The sequence below is a fragment of the Bactrocera oleae genome, chromosome 5, assembly GCF_042242935.1.
Source record: "Bactrocera oleae isolate idBacOlea1 chromosome 5, idBacOlea1, whole genome shotgun sequence".
Classification (NCBI taxonomy): Eukaryota; Metazoa; Arthropoda; class Insecta; order Diptera; family Tephritidae; genus Bactrocera; species Bactrocera oleae.
The window spans coordinates 25,169,746-25,191,556 of NC_091539.1; the positions used below are offsets into that span (position 1 = coordinate 25,169,746).

General features: G+C 35.8%; 1 long non-coding RNA gene across 2 annotated transcripts; it reads right to left on the reverse strand.

Moving 5' to 3' along the window:
* Positions 1-5,332: 5,332 nt before the first annotated feature.
* On the reverse strand, positions 5,333-21,017 carry LOC118682363 (uncharacterized). Of its 2 annotated transcripts, XR_004978149.2 has the most exons (3): positions 19,874-21,011; positions 19,610-19,753; positions 5,333-6,131 (listed from the first exon to the last, which is right to left on the reverse strand). It is a non-coding gene; the product is annotated as an uncharacterized lncRNA (long non-coding RNA). The 2 variants fall into 2 exon arrangements; XR_004978148.2 differs by having other exon boundaries at positions 19,610-21,017.
* Positions 21,018-21,811: the final 794 nt, after the last annotated feature.

A 21,811-nucleotide genomic window follows, 5' to 3' on the forward strand; every position in this document is an offset into this window, starting at 1 on the left:
AATGTGCTAAAAAATCTGCGCCAATAATAGGTTTCGTTATGTCCGCCACTACGAAGCGCCATGTAAAATTTCGTCTGAGGCCAAGGTTTAGTGATAGAGTTATGAAACCGTACGTGTTTATCGTAGACTCATTTGCTGCTGTGAGATTATAGTTGATTTGTTCCGGCGACCAAGGTGCGAGAGACTTGGGAAACGTGCAGAGATCAGCGCCAGTATCCACCAGAAATTGGATTTTGGTGGCACGATCTGTTACGAAGAGGCGGCCGCCACTAACGGTCCGACGGTAGGTTTCCCTGAAATGTGCAAGGCGACCGGCAACGTTTCGCTTTATTGCCGAAATTTTGATGATACCAGCACGTGTCGTTGTTCGGTGCTAGAGAAGATGTGCGCGAACGAAAGCGATGACGAGAACGGGAACGAGATATGACTTGTCTCTTAAAACTGGAAGCTAGCTCATTAATTGAAACTTCGAGACGAGAAATGCGTGATTCGACTGCCGATGTTGCTGCTGGTTCTTGGACCGAATTGATTTGTGCTGCTGGTAATGCGATATCGTGTATTTTGTCTGCAAGAGATGCGAGTTTATCGATATTCATGTCTGCTTGGGACGCAAGAATAGATTGCGTTGTCATCGTAAGTCTGCTGAGCCACTTAGTTCGTAGGATATTGTCAGGAACAGTGTTGTCAAGGCTTCTGAGATGTCGGAGAAATTGCGATGGTTTTCTATCACCCAAGGTCTCTCGATCGAGAAGCTGCTGTAGTCGTGCTTCTCGAGAGAGCGTAAGGCGTTCGACCAAGGTTTCTCGATCGAGAAGCTGCTGTAGTCGTGCTTCTCGAGAGAGCGTAAGGCATTCGACCAGTGTTCCTTTTAAGCGAGTGTAAGGCGTTTCTGTGGGAACATTCAAAAGAAGATCTTCCACTTCTGCGGCGGCTCTGGCGTCAAGATGTGAAGAAGCATAGTGGTATTGCGTAATTTCATCGGAAATTCTCAGTATAATTTGGAGCGTTTTAAGCAGAATAAAACCAATTTCTTGCATCGTTTTATGACTATGGATGAGACAGGGATCTACCACCATGATCCTAAATTGAAACAAGAACGTTTACAGTGGATTGAAGTCACAACGATCAGCAAACAAGGTTATGTCATAAGTTTTTTGGAATGCAAAAGGAATTTTGTTGATTGATTATCTGCAGAAAAGTAAAAAAAACCAAATCTCAATATTATTGCAGCTTATTGCATCAGCTGGATAAAAAACATCGTGAGAAAAAACCTGGTTTGCAGTAGAAAAAAACCTTTTTCATCAAGACAATGCACCTGCTCACAAAGGTGTTTAAACAATAACAAAATTCAACGAAATAAAGTACGAAATGCTTAAGCATCCATCGTATTCACCAGATTTGGTTCCCAGCGACTACTACCTCTTTAGAAACCTGAAACAATTCCTTCGTGAAAAGCATTTTTCGTCGAATGAAAAGCTATTACTGCTGTAGAGGGATATTTTGCAGAGCTTCCGGTCAGAGTCATTATAGGCATGGCATAAAGTAATTGGAGGATCATTGGAATTAGTGTATGTATGTTAGGGGAGATTATATTGAATAAAAAAATATATATTGCGTACCACAGTATTTTTTCATTTCGAGCACAGAAACTTTTCAACCAACATGTTTAGCTTAATTGCTCTTCACACGGCAACACTCTATTTAGAACTGTGTTTGCTTCACAAACCGGCAGCCGTTATCAAGGATATTGTTAACTAAGCTTCGCTACTCTAACATCCAGGCAACTACGAGTTTCACTATCTAGTTGGTTCCAACAGCTTATCTTCGATTCTGATTTGTTTTGGCATTTGGTTCGCCACAATATATTTCACTGTTCTATTTTGCCAACTATTTTGGAAAATTATCTGTTACTCTTTGGTTAACAGCGTCCTTTGCATTAGCTATTTTGTTTTTTTTTGTTATCCATCTGTTACTGAAAAGAGTTTGTTTTTGTTGTTTCTATGCTTACCTGTAGGTTACAGAAAACTGGTTCATAGGTTATTTGCATGGTTAGCGATTGATTACAGAGAACTGGTGCATCGGTTACCTCTTCACTTGCTATGGGTTACATTTTTGGTTACCATTGCCTAGTGTAGCGGTTACCTTTTTACTTATAAATAAAAAATAATTAATTTTTATGTGGTGATTGATGTGCGGGAACGATACGCATGCGGTATATTGTCGTATATTATATTATATTGTTGCTCATCCCAAAAGTACACCCCTTCTCGTACGTTATCAAAATTATTGATAATTTAGGAAGGTGAATAGTTCAGCGGAAACTAGCGCGTCTCTTGGGTAACGGTGTAGGTGAGCTGAAATCGGATTCTGATGGGCGGTATGATGACGACGAAAATCGAGATGTCCCAGATTCGGATGACTCCGGTGAAGTTAATGTAATAAGCGTTGTGTTGTTGTCATCGTCGTTGTTCTGCTCACTGTCGTTGAGCTTATCGTCGGAAAGGAGGTAGGCAGGCTTTAGTCGATCGATCGAAACTGTAGTGTTGTCGCCTCTGACGTTTACGATGAAATGTTTCCCATGCCTTGAAATGACTCGGTGAGGTCCTTCATACGGTGAAGTGAATGCGTGGAGTGGAGCGTCGCGACGCACAAAAACGTGTGAACATGTCGATAGTTCTTTAAAAATGAATGTTTACCTCTGACCATGTCGGACGGTAGGTTGAGGTACGAGGTCTGCGAAGTAGTTTCTCAAGCGTTCTGTCATATTGGATGGTGGAAAAACAGATCGTGGCGAAGGAGCAAGGAATTCACCTGGTAGACGAACTGGCTCTCCATAAACAAGATCGGCAGGAGTTGCGCCAAGATCTTCCTTCCAGGCAGCGCGAATTCCAAGAAGGACAATTGGTAGCATGTAGACCCATGAGTTATTTTCGTGACAACGAATAGCATCCTTCAAATGACGGTGAAGACGTTCCACCATTCCATTCGACTGTGGATGGAAAGTGGTGGTGTGTATGTGTTTACTGCCAAGGAGACGAGCGGGAGCGTTAAAAAGTTGACTCTCAAACTGTCGGTCGTGATTCGTAACGGTACTCCGTAGCGGCATATCCATCCGGCGAAGAGTGTGCGAGTGACACATTCGGCCCCAATATTATCAATAGGAAATGCCTCTGGAAACCTGGTGAAACGGTCACTGGTTGTCAAACAGTTACGATATCCTCATGATGGATGGACGAATGAGGTCACTAGAAACGCCGCAATAAATTGGTTTATTGCAGCCTGGAATTTTGAATGGTCGTAAGTTCAGTGAATCGTGCTGTTCCCTTCGTATACGTTGCTGAAGTTCCTCGTCTTCAGCTTGTGCTTGAGAAAGTTCGTTTGAGGATACTGCCGTTGATGTGCTAAAAAATCTGCGCCAATAATAGGTTTCGTTATGTCCGCCACTACGAAGCGCCATGTAAAATTTCGTCTGAGGCCAAGGTTTAGTGATAGAGTTATGAAACCGTACGTGTTTATCGTAGACTCATTTGCTGCTGTGAGATTATAGTTGATTTTTTCCGGCGACCAAGGTGCGAGAGACTTGGGAAAAGTGAAGAGATCAGCGCCAGTATCCACCAGAAATTGGATTTTGGTGGCACGGTCTGTTACGAAGAGGCGGTTTGTTTCGAGTGAGGAGCCGTTAACCGCCACTAACGGTCCGACGGTAGGTTTCCCTGAAATGTGCAAGGCGACCGGCAACGTTTCGCTTTATTGCCTAAATTTTGATGATACCAGCACGTGTCGTTGTTCGGTGCTGGAGAAGATGTGCGCGAACGAAAGCGATGACGAGAACGGGAACGAGATATGACTTGTCTCTTAAAACTGGAACCTAGCTCATTAATTGAAACTTCGAGACGAGAAATGCGTGATTCGACTGCCGATGTTGCTGCTGGTTCTTGGACCGAATTGATTTGTGCTGCTGGTAATGCGATATCGTGTATTTTGTCTGCAAGAGATGCGAGTTTATCGATATTCATGTCTGCTTGGGACGCAAGAATAGATTGCGTTGTCATCGTATGTCTGCTGAGCCACTTAGTTCGTAGGATATTGTCAGGAACAGTGTTGTCAAGGCTTCTGAGATGTCGGAGAAATTGCGATGGTTTTCTATCACCCAAGGTCTCTCGATCGAGAAGCTGCTGTAGTCGTGCTTCTCGAGAGAGCGTAAGGCGTTCGACCAAGGTTTCTCGATCGAGAAGCTGCTGTAGTCGTGCTTCTCGAGAGAGCGTAAGGCATTCGACCAGTGTTCCTTTTAAGCGAGTGTAAGGCGTTTCTGTGGGAACATTCAAAAGAAGATCTTCCACTTCTGCGGCGGCTCTGGCGTCAAGATGTGAAGAAGCATAGTGGTATTGCGTAATTTCATCGGAAATTCCGGCGAGATGAAATTGTCCCTCAAGTTGTGCGAACCACAAGGCTGGTTGTTCGGAATTGAATAACGGACACCGTGTAGAAACACGTTGGAGCGGCGTTATACTGTCAGCCACTTGCACGTCCACGCTATCTGGTATAGCGATTTTTGCAGAAGAAAATGAAATGATTGGAACGTTTTATGCGCTGCGCTCAAAGCTGAGAAGATTGGAATGCGCGAAAACACCAGCTGTCCTCCAATCGGTCGTATGCGTGGGCCGCCACGTGCGTGTGGTGATTGATGTGCAGGAACGATGCGCACGCGGTGGCTGCCAGCAGGAGAAGGGCCGTTAACCGTGTTGTATAGTCTTTTATAATAACAGCAGGCGTCCTCGAGCCTAACTGTTGACTATGTATTCGCTGTTCCCTTTTGTGTCGTATTCGTTTCAGCGTTCCTTGTAAGCCAGGATCAGCTGACTTGCTGACATGGTATTGCCATGTTATATTGTTGAATATTATATTATATTGTGGCTCATCCCACATTTTATTGATGTATTTTTTTTAATTTTCATGTTTATACATATAGTCCTATTTTTCCTTTCTATTTTTATTCATTTTTAGTAATAATTTTAGATATGGTTTTCAATATTATATATATCTATGTATATGCTATATTCACATTATTTTTTGTTAAAAATCTTATAAATGGTTTATAGATAGCTAATATTGATGGTTATACAATAAAAGTAACATTTATTTACTAATTTTTAATAGTCGCTTATTATATTCATATATACATGCTAATTCAAAAATAATATTTTTAAATTAATGAATTTAGTACTTAATAGGTAATTTAAATTTTCATTAGAATTAAAAGAATTTCATTTTCAGCTTGAGATTTTTCTTCTAAAATTTGCAAATATTTAGAATGAATAAAACGGAATTAACATTTTTATGGTAATTGTTAAAGTATCGTAATACTATATATATATTTTAAAATAAATGAATGCAAGTTTGTACCCAATTTTTACAAAAGGTAGATCGTTACAATATTTAACATGCTACTTGACGTATATACATATGTTATCTACGGTGGCTACCTTTGCTTTCAAGTTAAGAAATGTAAAAAATTGTACTGAAATTTCAAATTACAATCGTTTGTTTGGTTCCCATAATATGGGTAACCCAAGTAAATCATTTGCTATGCTGCCAGACAAATGATATGGTAATCAAACAAAATGTTAAAATTTCAGTTGTTGACTTTTCTTAACCGAGCAAAAGATTTTACGTTAATGTGAAGAAATTGTATACTTCAAATTTTGTGCAAAAATTAATCAGAAGAACGAAACAATTTTTATTACAATTCAAAATACAAATATACAATATTGGCCAGTTATCATTAAGTTATTCAATGCCGATATATTGCCTTAATTTTTCTGTCTGGTAACTAGCGCTCCGCCGATTCCCCATTTGAGTTATCAACAATAACTTGACCGCGCCTTTTAGGACGTACTGATACACTCTTTTTATTTTTATTGTGAACAAGAACCTCAACCGGGCTACCGATAGAATGAGTTATCTTAATAATTTTGTGTATTTCAATCATTTTTTTTTGTGTATTTGGTATAGTCAACAGGCCTTATATTCCGGATTCGAGGGAAATTTTGTGATTCAAACCAAGTTAATTTTGAACGTTCGAACGTGTCGGGCAGCAATCACCACATCTTTGGTTATCACTACTGTCAAAACTGAAAAGATAAAAAAATATTTCGAAAGCGTTAACCAGAAAAATTATTTCCCATATAATGCCGGCCATTGTTAATGAAAAATGGTAGAGCTTTATTTTCGTCTCTCACTTACGCATTCAAAAATATGTATGATAAATGTTGCTACTCTTACAACAGAATTTTGAATTTAAAAACAGAACGCTAGCTCTGAATATGTAGTGGTGTAAGAAATGAAAATACATACAAGCATGCATGTAATTTCACTTACGATACCCTGGGCCATCAAGTACATTACTGTAAACTCCTTAAATCTTTCTTTTAAAAAGCAACGACATTTTTCGTCCAATAAAATAAAAACTAAAATTGCGGAACAGTATTTCAAATTTATCAAATATTTCCAAATTGATTCATTTCCAAGTTTTGTCACATTAGTAAAAAGTTGATTCGGTTATTGGTTTTTGCATATGCTCAAAAATATCAAAATCCAATCAGATTCTGCATCACCATTAAAAAACAGTATTGGTTTGCAATTCCGACAGTTAAGCAAATCTGAATTCGTTTTCACAACACCCTTGAATGAATTTTGAACGTATACGAGGTGATTGTGGAAACCAAGGACAGACAGGTACAGGCTTTCCCATAAATGATTTTCAAATATAAACAAAACCAATATTTGAATTAAAATGAGCCACTATTATTCATGAGACTAAACCAAAAATTTCAGAATTTTTAAAATATGTAACACAAAATTACATTTAAATAATCATTCAAAACCGGCAAAATTTTATTGGATGAAAAATTTACATATTTATGGGGTCATATCTGATTAATTACGTTTAGTGAACTCTTTTGGAATATCTCGATTTTTTTCCTTAAATTAAATAATTATGTCATTTTGCGTTTTATTCAAATGTTTTATTTAAAATTATATTATACAAAAGTACTTTAGAGGCCCATCGAAATAAATTGAAACGCAAAACCGATAAAATGAACGATGACTAAATAAAATTTTTGATTCGTACATCAGAATTCAAAACATGTACTGAAACTTTTTATCAGTTTTAATTTTTATTCCACTCATCACATTCCACAACAGTAAATAACAAGCTACAATTTAGAAACAGTAAAAATAAAATTACTGTACCGTAGGAAGTGTTTCGAATATAATGAGTAGATAGAAGCTACCACTAAACGTTTCAGTCCTCTGCAGTTACACTGCGTAGTAATGATATTTAATATGAAATTTTGTAACGACCATAGATATCGAAGTCTGCGGCGGCCCAGCATAAAATCATTTAAAATGCGTTCTTGATACCCACCAGCAGCAAAGAATCGGATAATTTGTGATAATGTTCCTTCATCTCTATTTAAATGAGTTAAACTCTTTCCTCCAAGTACACCACTCTACTCGGGAAAAACTGGCGCTTCCTAATAATGCCCACCACGTACTCACCAATACACCACACCAGATGACACCACACAGGACAACACAACATACCATCTTCCATTCGCTTATTAGACCGCTAATACAGCGATCCATGGGGCTGTGCGCCACATGATATTTTTCGCAAAACCGGACTCGTTCCGCAACTCTTTTTTTCTCTCAGCGACTTTCGAGCAACAAGCAACGGACTTTCTTTTGGCGCGCGAGTCACTTCGTTTTCTTCCATCGATTTTTTTTATATAAATTTACACCGTCTCCACTGGTATGCGATCAGGGAGTGAGTGCGTTGAAATAATCCTTTTGTAATTATTAAAAAAGAAATAAATTGTGTGAACTTTTTGAAAATACAAAAACCAATTATTCCGGATATTAATTTAATCTCAGTGGTGAAAGTGTCAAGTAAGTGCTGGTTTTAACATATGGTCCTTCGAGCCTTACCGAAAGGCACCTTCGGATTTTTACAAAACTGTGTTAAGAAACACAATTAATAATTATTACAAACAAGTAACAAAGTGCAGTGCAGTGATACAACAAAAAAAGTAACAAAATTTGTAAACTAAGTCAAAAAATGTTAAAAATGGTGCAGTGACAAAATAACAATTAATTAATTTTAAAATGTAGACACAAAACTCACCAAAGATACAATGCTAATCTATACATACATATATGTATATCAAAAAACATATAAACATTTTAAAGAAACAAAAATTCACACAACCGGCCGCGAAACCTAAGCACAAAATATAAATAGAACAAACGGGCGCGAATTTTTAAACAAAAAACAACAACAAAGCATACCTGTAAGCAGCTGGAGAAGAAACACACGAATTGGCACAAAAGGAGTATATATATGTAAAAACCTTATACCCTACAAAGTGAGCGTATTTATTTCATTTACATATCTTATTTTATGCGTATATGTATGTAAAAATTTCAGTTTTATATATTATAATATAAAACCTGTAACAGAAAATCCGTTTTAACAGCATAAAAAAACGGTTTCCAAACTGACACAGTTCCGAGTGTATATCAAAATACATGCTTATATATAATATTAAAAAACAAAAAAAAAATGGATCTTAACTTATTGCCCAATTAATAGCTTACCTTCGTGTGTTCAAACACACCATCAAGACCCAAAAAAAAAAACCAATTCAAGTACACACTTGCACATTAATCCAGCAATACCCCTTATGCTTAATATAGCAATAAGCAGAATTGCATTCAATAAGTAAGCAAAGGCAAAATATCAAACATAAAACAAACAGAGAAAGAAATAAAAATACAACAGACAAACATACATATATGCATATCGAATTAACGTTTACATATTATCTCTATATATGTTTACTAAACAAATATATATAGACAAAAATATATTTACAAAGTGGATAAGGGAAAATACCTGCACATTATTCACTTCGCGCTCTCTTCGCAGTGCGAACATACATATTTATACATACGGCATATAATCTATGCCCTATATACATTGGGTCAATTACACATTGAAAATTTACAAAATTACAAAGTTGTAAATTTAAATGAAAAATAAAACAATAAACGTGGTAAAGATAGCACTACTAGATATTAAAAAATTAAAAAAAATTAATAATTTATTAAAAACAAAAATACACATATTTTCAAAGTCTATATTGGCATACATCCCGCAATACCCCTTGAACAGACAAGAAGGATTGCGTACAAATAAGTAAAAGCACATTGATCTCTACAACGAGCTCTCAATTGCCCTAGAAAATAAAACTATTACATACGCACAAACAATTCTGGACATCTCTGAATCGTTATTGGAAATAAAAAAACAAAATATTGACAATTTTTGGACTCGTCTCCAAACTGCTCATGACGCCATAGTAGATTATGACAATTCAGATCTACCACACGATTTTAATTCATCGGCTTACGCACTATACGAAAACTGCTTAGACCAGTACGAAGAAACAAAAGCTATGATTTCCACATCCGAGAGTTGAGTTGCCACAAATTCAAAGTCAAGAGGCAAGTTCAGGCATCCATCTCGAGGTGCCCGCATGTGACACAGAAATATTTTATGGAGGTTATGAAGAATGGCCGTCCTTCCGGGACATGTTCACTGCCGTATACATCAACCATCCAAAATTATCAAAAGCACAAAAATTGTATCACCTCCGATACAAAACAAAAGGTCAAGCAGGCGTCATAGTCAAACAGTTCGCACTAAATGACGACAATTTCAATTTGGCTTGGGAAGCTCTAAAATCCAGATATGAAAATGAAAGAATATTGGTCGATAACTAAGTAACGACACTAATAAACTTGCCTAAGATTCAAAAAGAAACCAGTGAAGAGTTTATAAGACTACAATACACTGTTTCAAACTGTTTGTCGGTTTTATCGACACAAAATATTCCCACAGACAGCTGGGACCCTATTCTGGTAAACATATGCACTGCCGCATTACCAGAAAAATCGTTACTTTTATGGGAGCAATCGCTCTCATCACGAAAGAAATGCCCCACATGGCAACAAATGAAAGACTTTCTAACTACCCAGTACAAAATCGCTGAAAGGGTAGACAAAAAGCTAATTAAAACAAAAATTGTACAACACGACCTAAAAAGAAGCTTCAATAGACCCCAAGCTAGTAGCAAAAACAAATTAAACAGAAGCTTGTACAAAACGCAATCGTTCACTTCCGAACAGAACAATCATACGTCATGCGAACTATGCACGAGAGGGCATAAACTACAATCTTGCGAGAAATTCAAAAAATTAAAAATTATAGAAAGAAACTATTTCGTGAGATCAAAAAAATTATGTACAAATTGGTTTTCACATGCGCATACATATAAAAATTGCAAAAGCAAATTCAATTGCATATATTGTCACAAAAGACACCACTCAATGCTTCATTACAGCAAATTTCCCATATCACCCCAAACAAGCGCTTATACAAAAAGAACCACAGGTTTAGTTGTAACAACAACTCCTAAAAACCAAAATCCCGAAAATTGCCAAAAGACACCATGTTGCTCAAAGGCACAATAAACTCAAACGCCACACAGCAAAATACCTACAAAATAGGGTATTACTACCCATAGCAGGCCTTAATAGACCAAGGATCACAACGATCTTTCATAGCGTCTAGGGCACAAAATAGGCTACAACTGCCAACAAAACAAGCCAACTTTGAAATCACGGGAATGGGCGGAAGAGTGGTCCAAAACTCAAATAAAATCTGCCCCATTACCCTAATTTCCCTCCAAGCGGATAAGCGAATTATAGCAGAAGCTATAGTCTTACCGCAACTAACAAATATGCTCCCAAGCTATCATATAAATAGGAAGTATTGGCAAAAGGTTTCACACCTAAAGCTAGCAGATCCCAACTGCAACACTCCCGCTCAAATAGACCTTCTATTAGGCAGCGATCTCATACCACAGATAATACTTGAAGGTATTGAGACAATTTCAAATACACTATTGACACAAAATACTATTTTCGGTTGGATCCTAAGTGGACTAGTTCCAGAACCAGTTTCCACAACAACAAATCAAGTTGACGAATACTCTAAAGAATACCTTCATTCACAATTAAGGAAACTTCGGGAGTTAGAAAAACGCCCCCTCATATCAATTACAACCCCAGAAAATCAGTATTGTAAAGACTTCTCCAAAGCCACAACTACTCGATCAAATAATAGCCGGTACGTTTGACTACCACCAAAGCCACAACCTTCCAACACTCTACAGATTGGCACAAAAAACCATGTCAGAGTTTCTTCTGACAACCCCAGTGTTAAAAACACAAATATCTATATTTCAACCAAATCATCGAGATACATTACTAAGTATTCGAAAAGAAAATTTGTTGTACACTAATTTCCTTAAATTTGAAAAGGGCAGTACAACATAAAAATACAGGGGATCCAATGGAATGCGATATCTGATCAGCTTTCATATCCTACTAAATCAATATCCGCATTATCCGCAATAACATTTTTGACCCCGCAGGATGGCTTTCGCCAATTATGATACAAGCGAAAATCCCAATTCTTCTTCACTTAGAAAAATGGTCACAATCCTCAAACAATTTTAACGGTATCCGAATCTACCGATTCTTGGCCACAATCGCCCACTGAGCGCCACATGATATTTTTCGCAAAACCGGACTCGTTCCGCAACTCTTTTTTTCTCTCAGCGACTTTCGAGCAACAAGCAACGGATTTTCTTTTGGCGCGCGAGTCACTTCGTTTTCTTCCATCGATTTTTTTTTATATAAATTTACACCGTCTCCACTGGTATGCGATCAGGGAGTGAGTGCGTTGAAATAATCCTTTTGTAATTATTAAAAAAGAAATAAATTGTTTGAACTTTTTGAAAATACAAAAACCAATTATTCCGGATATTAATTTAATCTCAGTGGTGAAAGTGTCAAGTAAGTGCTGGTGTTAACAATCTCATTTAGTATAAAACAAGATAATTCCTAATTTAAACGAAACAACCTTCTGAATTTGCAACAAACATTATTTAAAAGCCATTTAATTGGTAATAAAACTTTTGTTTAAAGTGGTCATATACGACAAACATGTGCCCTGGGTCCGCTGTTGGCGACGTGTGGCTGAGCTTTCTCAGCGTGACAGTTTCTTTATTCCACCAATGTACTGACCCTCGCTTGTTCTGATGTGTTGTTCTGCTTATTGTTGCATTGCATGCTTCGACCAGTTCCTTTTGCACTGCGGATACTAAATAGGTGCCTTTGATGCACTCCAGACTAGCTAAAACAGATCTTTATCAATCTCCTGTTGCTTCCAGTTTCGCTTTCGAGAAGTGTTGCTGCTCAGGAGTTCCAACCCTCGGGAACATGAAAATTAAGCTATACACTCTCTGTGTACATGCTTGACACTGCCCACTGTTAAGCGAGTCGTTTGCGAACATAATGTCTATTGAACACCCTTTATATCCTTTTTGTTAAAGGTTTGAAGTGCCACTATTCATTATTGTGAGATTCGTTTCGCTCAAAAATTCTAGAATAAGCCACCCGCGATGGTTTGTACATCTGCTGCCCCATAAAGTTGACTGTGAATTAAAATCGCCCGCTATTATAATCGGCGTTTTTTCTCCAAATATAACTTTAGGAGGAAATCTTCGATTAAGATTATATAGGAAGAATATTCCCGGAAGCGACAGATTGACCCCCCCAATCTTTATTCTACCCTACTTAATTGCGGCCTTGATATCTTGAGCAAGTAGCCATACGAGTGTTACGGTTTTCCGTAGGCTATTGGTGCTAGTTTTCTCCAGATTTTGAAACCCACATTCCTTTTACAATGAGTTACAAATTTCTTCGGGGGAGTTATTTCGTCGAGGTCTTTGCACACAATCGTGATATTGTGGGTTTTAGGTTGTATCATAGCCATTTTGCCAACCACTCTATCTAAGGCACTTTGGAATGATTCGGCTCTCTTGTCTGCTTGGTTCTTCAATTGATGATGACGCACGGTCTCCTTTTAGAGTTTTCCAAAGGTTACATTTGAACTAAGTTCCTCTAGTCCGCTGTCAATTTTTATTTTCCTCAGGGTAACTGCATACGATGAACCCTATTTTTTTGTGACTATTGTGGCATTTGGTTTTGATCTAATTTTCGTTTCGAACGGTTTCCTCTTTTTACAATGTCTACCTATTTTTCGTTGCGTCGCTGGGTTTAACCGTGTAGGAAAGTTACGTTTTTTTGGCCTCTTCGTGAGTGGAAAGTAGATGATTCCTCTCGGATAGTTTGGGATAGTTGATTCTTTACAAATATGAAATACTTGAGAAGCTTTCCCCACCATTATTCACTTCGAAGAATTTTCGGACTTCTCAACCCTCTCATGCAGGCACACTATGCTGCTAACGACATCTCGCATTGCTTGATTTTTATGGCGTTGGCCAGCCATCATATGGTTCAACTCTTTAATTTTGATAGCGAGTTAACTAAAAAGTTTCGGTGCATTTTTGCATATTTCCATTCTCCGGTAATTTGTACTTATCTGTATCATGTTTAACCATTGAAGGACGAACGTGAAATGGATATGTAATAGCTCAAACAGTCACCGACATTACTCCCTTCAGCTGATACGAACTATCTTATGAAAGCGCAATGTAAATAAACACTCACCACCGCTTCTACCGTACCGTCTAACTCATGTATGGCGAAAAAAGTCATACCGATCGAAAACACAAGTGTGTCGTGTATGGCTATCTTTACTTAGTGTTAGAAAGTTCCACTGGATTTGAATTGAATTCTTTCGATATTTCGTTTAAAATTTTTCAGCAGTTTAATTTTCTATCAAATCTTTCTTTTTTTCATTTGGCAGCACCAATGAAACTTCGACTCAAAATAGGTGAAGTTCGTAATACCAAAATGAGTTGGGTTGACCCAAAGTTGAATTGCTAGAACTTCAATTCAACTGAGTAGAGTTGAAACCCGGCTTATAATAGAAAAACAAACATTGCATTTTAAATGTAGTCGTAGTTATACTTCACACAGCGCATTCAGTGGTTTTTTAATGTTTGTAAGAGCCTGTAAATGTGAAAATCTTGAATTGAAATGTCACAACAGACGCAATAAGAGAAGAGAGAAAAAGAAAACAGCGATGCCTATATTTGAAATGTCACACAGCTACATAGTTCATGTTCCGCGTTCGGTAATCAAATGTATGCAAAACCTATTAAACAGATTCTTTAAATGACAGTGCTATGTGTGCTTAACTTTAATAATGCAATGCATGGAGTAGAACTGAATAAACGTCTAAAGAGAGAAAGACATTCATATAATGTAAAGTTGGGCTGCTTGAATAACTCGAGGGTCCAGGAAGGCACATGTGAATGTGAAGTTGGACGACCTAATCAATTAAAAAATATATAAGGAACAAAAACCAGATAATGCACTTATATATTTAGAAATCATTGTTATAAAAAAACAAAACTTAAGGAACAAAAACAATTCATATTATTGTATAAATGCAGTACTTGCATTCACATAATTAGAGATCGTTGCTTACATTTTTAAAACGTTAACTGATGAAGTCTGTAACATTTTTTGTATCAATCAACCAATGAATGTTCAATCTACGTGAAATAACATTCGTTACCATATATTCTAATTCACACAAAAACTTGTTTTCTGAATAAAAATATGCTTGAAGTTCTTGTATGTATTTTAAAACTTCGAGAACTGACGGATGCTTTAAAGGATCGTTTTCTTTCTCTTGCTACTCACGATCTGAGATAAAAGCAGCATCCTCCAAAATATTTGCATCAATAAACATACAGATGTATGTTTTCAATTGCCTAGCAGATATGCCTTATCAATGTCAGATAATTTTTTAACGAAAGTTTTTGGTGCAATTAACCGATGGAAATTAAAGGTATATTTTTTTCAATAATAAAAATTTTTAATAAATTATGCGGGTAAACCAATAAACCGTATTCAGTGAAGCGGGAAAACTTACACATATTTTGTTTATTGTAATATATTTTTGACCGATGAGGGGATTGAAATAAGCGGCAAAATCAATTAACCAGGTGTCAATTAAGCGGTGGATACTGTGTATCCTTATTCATGATGGCTTATCGGTCGGCTGTACATAAATTTGCAGCCAGAATAATTGTTGTTGTAGCAGTTATCTAATACCCGCTTGGGTGGTAAAGTTCAAGCTGGTTGTAATCGAAGTCATTTAACGGTAGGCCCAGGAAGCGGGCTGTTTTAACGGGGTCGGACCATTAGGAGAGCGGTGTTGTATGAGTGTGTTTCATTGGTCATGCAAAGAGGTGGTTGGAGTCATGCGGGGACACAGTGCATTTAAGACATTCTGGTCAATTCTGGATAAGGAGTTTAACTTGCTACAGAATCCAGAACAAAGTTGCGCGATCTAACTCAGTTTTGATCGGTAAGTTTGAGGTTAAGTTTGAGATCACTGGAGGAACACCTAACAGCAGGGCATTGAGTCCAACCCGGGCCCGGAAGACTTTTTCTGTTTCAAACTCCACCTTGGTTAGATGCAATACATACAATAGACGGAGAGATTTTATGACCTGCTCAGGCCTTAAGACTCATACTCACTCCCAGGATCAACTCTAGACACCCACGATAAACCCGACTTCTACAAGTTACTAATTTTTTATAATTAAATTCGGTTACCGATGGAATTTAAGCTTGAAATTATCGCCAATGGAGGAGGGAATGCAAAGGAAACCAACAATATCGCAAAAGACGAGATGAGAGACATACATGCTATGACAAGACAGTAAACCCAAATTTTGAGTAATATAATGAAGGTAAAATACGGCAAGGCATTGAACTCTGATTTATTTACTGAAGGAGACTCAGCGTTATATAATCCAAAATGGTAGAAATTGTTTTCACTTAAATTACTGTGTAGTTGAGAAGGATTATACCAAATAAATAAACGATATCGCTGAGTGTATAGCATACAGACCTTTGGAACACTTAGTAATAAATTGAAGGTAACTCGTGGGGTGCCACGAATATGTCTAATCTAGGATATGTAAATCAGACTTATGGGGAGATAGAAATTTCCAATTGCCAAAATGTTCGAGTGCGAACTACTATATAGGGCATCCGGATTGGCAGCATATTAGAGCGTTACTTGGTAAAGTGTAACAGAGTTATAAGTAAAAAGTGGTTATCCCGAATAACGAGTAATAAAGAGTAAAGTTAATATACTTAGAAATGAAGACAAGTGTCCAGCATTTATCATTAATGATTTGATACAGTTAACTATTTCCTTAATAAATTTAATCAAAAAATGTGTTGTAAACTTTTGGTAGCACTACCAAATTGTTAAAGTAGGACTACGTCAAAGTTGCGCTCAAACAAGCTTAACATAAAGAATACACGAAATTGGTCAAAACTGTCCGCTTTATATGATAGCCTAAACAAATAATTTCGGTAGTTGTTGCATTTGACTTGCTGGGTACTTTTACTTATTAGCTGTCTTCAATTTCAATTTACCGAGTTGGAATGAAACAAGAGAGTATGCGGATTTCCTATCAAAGTGGTCTCACCGCTTTCTTTGATACTACCAACTTTTGTTTTGCATATTTTAGATCAGTTTTACTATTGTGAGTGGTTGAAATGACAAATGAAAATACAACTTTTTTTTTGTATTTTTAAAATTTAAGACTTAAACTCCATTATAGTAACATATAGAACACAAATAGAAGGTTTCTGCAATGTCGCTTCGTTGTTAAAATTTGAACTGTCAAGCAAAGTAAGGAAAGTTGTTGTGAAAGTTGTTTGTTTGTGAATGGGTCATTATTCCTTACTTAATAGACCTATCGATTATTTTTGACATATACATATGCACATTATCCGGGTAGTAGAGAAAAAAATAGGGCCCGGGTAGGATATATATAGGTCACCGCTGAAAAGTCTGCAGGAGCAAAACTTTAAATTATAACATATCATGCAATTATTGTTATGAAATAAATGAAAATTTGAAATATATATCTTAAAAACTAAGGGACGATCTCGTAAATAGAGACGGACATGGCTAATGGACTCAGCTCGTCACGCTTATCATTTATATTTTTATATATATTATATTTTGTAAGATTTCCGACGTTTCTGGGTGCTTCAAACTTCGTGTTTGTTACTTTTTAATATGAAATGTATGGAACAAGAATAATGTGTATTTATGTTTTCTTTTTAATTTTAACTATATGTTCTCAAAATAACTAAACCTTCTATAAATATCTATTAAGTTCTTTCAGCTTCATATATATGCTGACACTGTTGTTTTACGCATCGCAATCTTTAACCAATCGCTCAGGTGAATATATTTCACATGATTCCAGGGGTTTGGAGTAGTCAGAATTTTCAAAAATCAATTTGTTTCGTTTTTTATGATATTTCGTTAAGTGTAAAATCTTGAAAAAATTTTCTGAAAATTTCAAGCTGATCCGATAATTACTTTTTGAGTTATTCGACAAATAACCAAGATCACTCGGGGGCAGGTAGCTAGCGGCAGCTGCAAAAACTTTAAGTGCGTTTTTCTCAAAATTTCAATCAAATTCATACATCTTTTAGAAGACATAATAAAAATTTTTTTTATCCGATTGATTTTAGATGAATCTCCAAGGACTTATGATTGTCACTGCAAGGACCTTTTGGAACTGGGTCAAAACAGACAGCTTTGGAAATTAAATTTTTTTTGAAATTTTCGTGACTTCAAGTCAAAACATTGTATAATAATGCTATATTTCTACTTTTGTAAAATAAAATGATTTAATACAATAGCAAAAAAAAATTACTGAAAATTCTCATTTTTTCGTTCCTCTGACTACCCCTAACCCCAATCGTACATTACTCGTGTAATTTTGCCTGTACTCGTAGCTTATCCGAAGGCATACTTTAATTAAATTCAATTTATCGTTGTAACGAAATGTGCTGATTTTATTTGATGTGAAACGAAGTCAGCCATACCCTTTACTCGATCGTGATTGCCGAAGATCAAATCGTTCATATGGCATCAAATTAGTTGACGCTGGTCGGTACTTGGATCGATTAATAAAGTTGTGTATGATCAGATGTATTGATTGTGTTTTCGGCATGGGGGTTTGATCTGACTTAAGAGCAATTCAGTATCGAGGATGAAATGATGCGAGACTCTTTGAATCGAGAGAGAGCAGTCAAAAAACACATTTTTTGTAACATTGCCAATCATGCCACTGTCGAACGAAAATGGATTGGGTATTTTGCATATCGATATTATTTTTAGGTGCTCCGTCCCCGAGTTGGCCTATATAACGCATATACATCCCTATGTACTTGTATTTATATTACAAAAATTTTAAAAAATCATATAACATAAAAAAGTAGCATATAAATAAAAAAAATTATAATAAAGAAACAATACAAGTCATAATAAAAGATCATGGTTTTATAATGAACGTTTTAAAATAAATTAACAAATAAAATTTAGTTGCATGTTATTCAAAAGTATTTGTGTCGTTCTTTGAAATTTCGTTTCGCACTGCTTTTGTTAGCTATTTTTAGCGGGTTTGGCATCCCGCCTTTTTTGACATCAGCTTTTCGAAATTCCCCGATTTTAATAATCAGGGAAAGAGAATAACAGAAAAATCAGAGAAAATGAGAGAGTCTCGCATCATGTCATCCTTGTCAGTATTTTGATACAGTCACCAGTCTCTAAATTTGAGATTTTAAGTTAGAGACAATTTTTGTGACTTGAGACGTTTTTGCTATTCAGTAAAGAAAAGTGACAAAAATCTCTCAATTGAAAATTAGCAGATAATCAACTGTTACATTTCGTTATTTAGAGATGTATATATAACCTAAACGAAAATAAACATGTCGATTACAAACATTAAATTTTCTTTAACATATATATAGCAGTCAAGAAGTATAATTACCAATAAAAATAAGAATAAAATGTTGACTTTGAATCACAATAGTTACGAAACTTATTTGAAATTGTTTTTTTTTAACTTTTACGTGTTTAAGTTGCTTACAATATATAAATACCGATAATTGATTAATATCTATGATAATCTTATAAGTGAAGTGTCAGTATATTCAAAATGGAAAACAAGAATTCTTATTAATTTTGTGACCTGCTTACGATGAGGTGATAAATTTGAGAAAATATTGTGTAACCAAAGACTAGAGACTGTATTCTGAATAGTGACTTGTCAAAACTGGGTCGGCTTTAGTATACCATCCCACGATTTCAGGGTTAAAAGGGGTATGGTTGGATAGTGAAGATTCTCCAAATTAAGAATATATATAACTATAGCCGCCGGAAACTTCGAGATATATGCATTTTAGGTTTAAAATTTTACAAGTTTTATCTTGCGTTTTCTCGATTTATGGTTCATTTTTCTTTTATATTATGAACTTATTATACACTAACACTTCACTACATTTGTTCCGCATATCTATTTTATACAGTTATTTTAATATTTGCTTTAAATAAGCGTTTATGAAAATTTTATGAAATTTTTCGGAAAAAAATTCAAGTCAAGTGTTGTATTACCTCAGAGCGTGCTTCCTCTTACGAAAAATTTAATCCCCGATGTCCAAAAACTTTTTTGTTTTTGTTTTTATGAATTTCTTGCGTACATTTTGATGATTTTATGATTTACAATCTTTTCGGAATCAGTTATCACTCAAAAGACACCTTTGAATTAATTGAAAAATTTAGTATTTAATCATGAAATCAAAAAATTCTGTGATTCACTTCCGAGTGAATTTCAAGCAAATCCACTTTCAATTCGACATTTGGTGTTCTATATCTCACCTTCATTATTCAATTTTCACATTTTTTTTCAAATTGAATTTCGGTTGAAAATGAGTGTTCTGAAAAGCGAATTCTCAAGAAAATATTCGGTTGTTACTCATTTAAAATCAGTTGTGTGAATTTGGTGTGCGCAAACATTTAAGTAAACTAAAGTGCTAAAATTATGCAGAAAAAATATTTAAAATGGTAAATTGATTAGAACGCAGAGCAGTATACAATCAATATGCGATTCGTGGAAGCTCATAGGAACATCGCCCAAGGCTTTATGAAGGGTGACAAAAATAAAGTCGATGCGCTTTGGAAGGAATCGGTATGAAGAAATAAGCCGCTTATATAATTTATGTATAAGGGTGCGCCATTATGTTATAAAAATGATTTCGGGCAAGTGACCTCCGCGGATGGCTTGAATAAATTCCAGCCGAAAGGCCTCTTTTTGCTGCAATTTGGTTGATGGTCGTTCGGCTTCAATATTTGCACGAGTTGGATTTTGTAAGCCCGCAAACCAAGATCCTTCCGCGAAGTCTTCCTTAAAGCAAATGGGCACAGCTCCTATTGTTAAGCGCGATGGCGGATGAAATCATTCGGGTTTTCTTCGATAAAATGCTCCACAGTAGCAATAGTGTTTTCGATGTACACTGTACGGCGTCCCTGAGGATGCGTATTCTCAACTAGAGGAAAAGTGGTGCGAAGCCGATCCATGATTGCTCGAATCCCCAACTGATCGAATATTGGAAGAAGGGCGCGATGTGAGTCATTATTTTGGTAATACATTTGAGCAATTTGCATACGTTGGGTTTGCCTAAAAGTATATGTTCAAGGATATTATAAAATCTAGTAACAACTGTTAAAAAGATCAATGCCGAGAAAACTATTGCCTCATTGAAAACCACATAAACTAATAATTTTGCTATTCTAAAAAAGTTTTCTTAAGCTAATCAGGTTTGGACGGATTAGAAGGCTTTCATTAGGAAAAAAGTTGTCCACAGTATTTCTCAAGCTAGATAAACTGGTGGGGCCCATTTCATAAATTCACACCGCAACCAATAGCTTCTTCTGCATTCAACTCATCTTCCATAACAATCGCTGCAAATGTACTTGACACACTAATTTTTTTATTATTATTTTGGTGTATTTTATTTTTTGATTAATGTGAAAGCTGATTTTGACATTATGAATAAAAACCCTTTTGACAAGTTACTGTTTTTGGGCTATCAACACAACCTTATATTATTGAATCATGGTTAAATCTTAAAGCCCAAGAGAGAATTTGTAGAAAAAGTTCCCACTTAGTATAATTATATTTATTAATATTATTATATATACATACATATCTCTAAAACAAACAATATGACATGAAATAAATTTCTGAAATATAGTTACATTTACTTTATTTATAACTAGTGAGGTTAATTTGATAACTACTGAAATTTTTATTATTATTAAGAGAGAAAGAAAACCATAAATGGAAAACTCATGAGACATTTAGCTGATATAGTATGTTAATAACTTACGAGTATACCAACTTAATCTCATCAATTTTATATTCTTTAACATATTATAACCGACTCTTGGAGAATTACAAAAAAAAAAAAATTAATAAAATAAAAGAACTCACATTTGCAATTACCAAAGCATTAAAAAAAGTTTGCCAAAAAATTACATTAGTGCGAAGATTTATAACATACAACAAAAAGTCAATTCAAACAATGTAGGAACTTTATTATAGGTTGCCGCTTGAACAGCTCAGAACCAAGAAGTCCTAAGTATGGATTAAATTACCCACATTTATTGGTAAGGAGCTCTGAGTCTGTCTATTTTACTATTTTTTTGATACGGTTGTTATCAATTTTAGTTAAACTCCTGCCCAATTGTGATAACAATCGGACCCAATGTATTAGGGATCACACCATACTGTGTGAGCTCTCACAGCTTGCACAA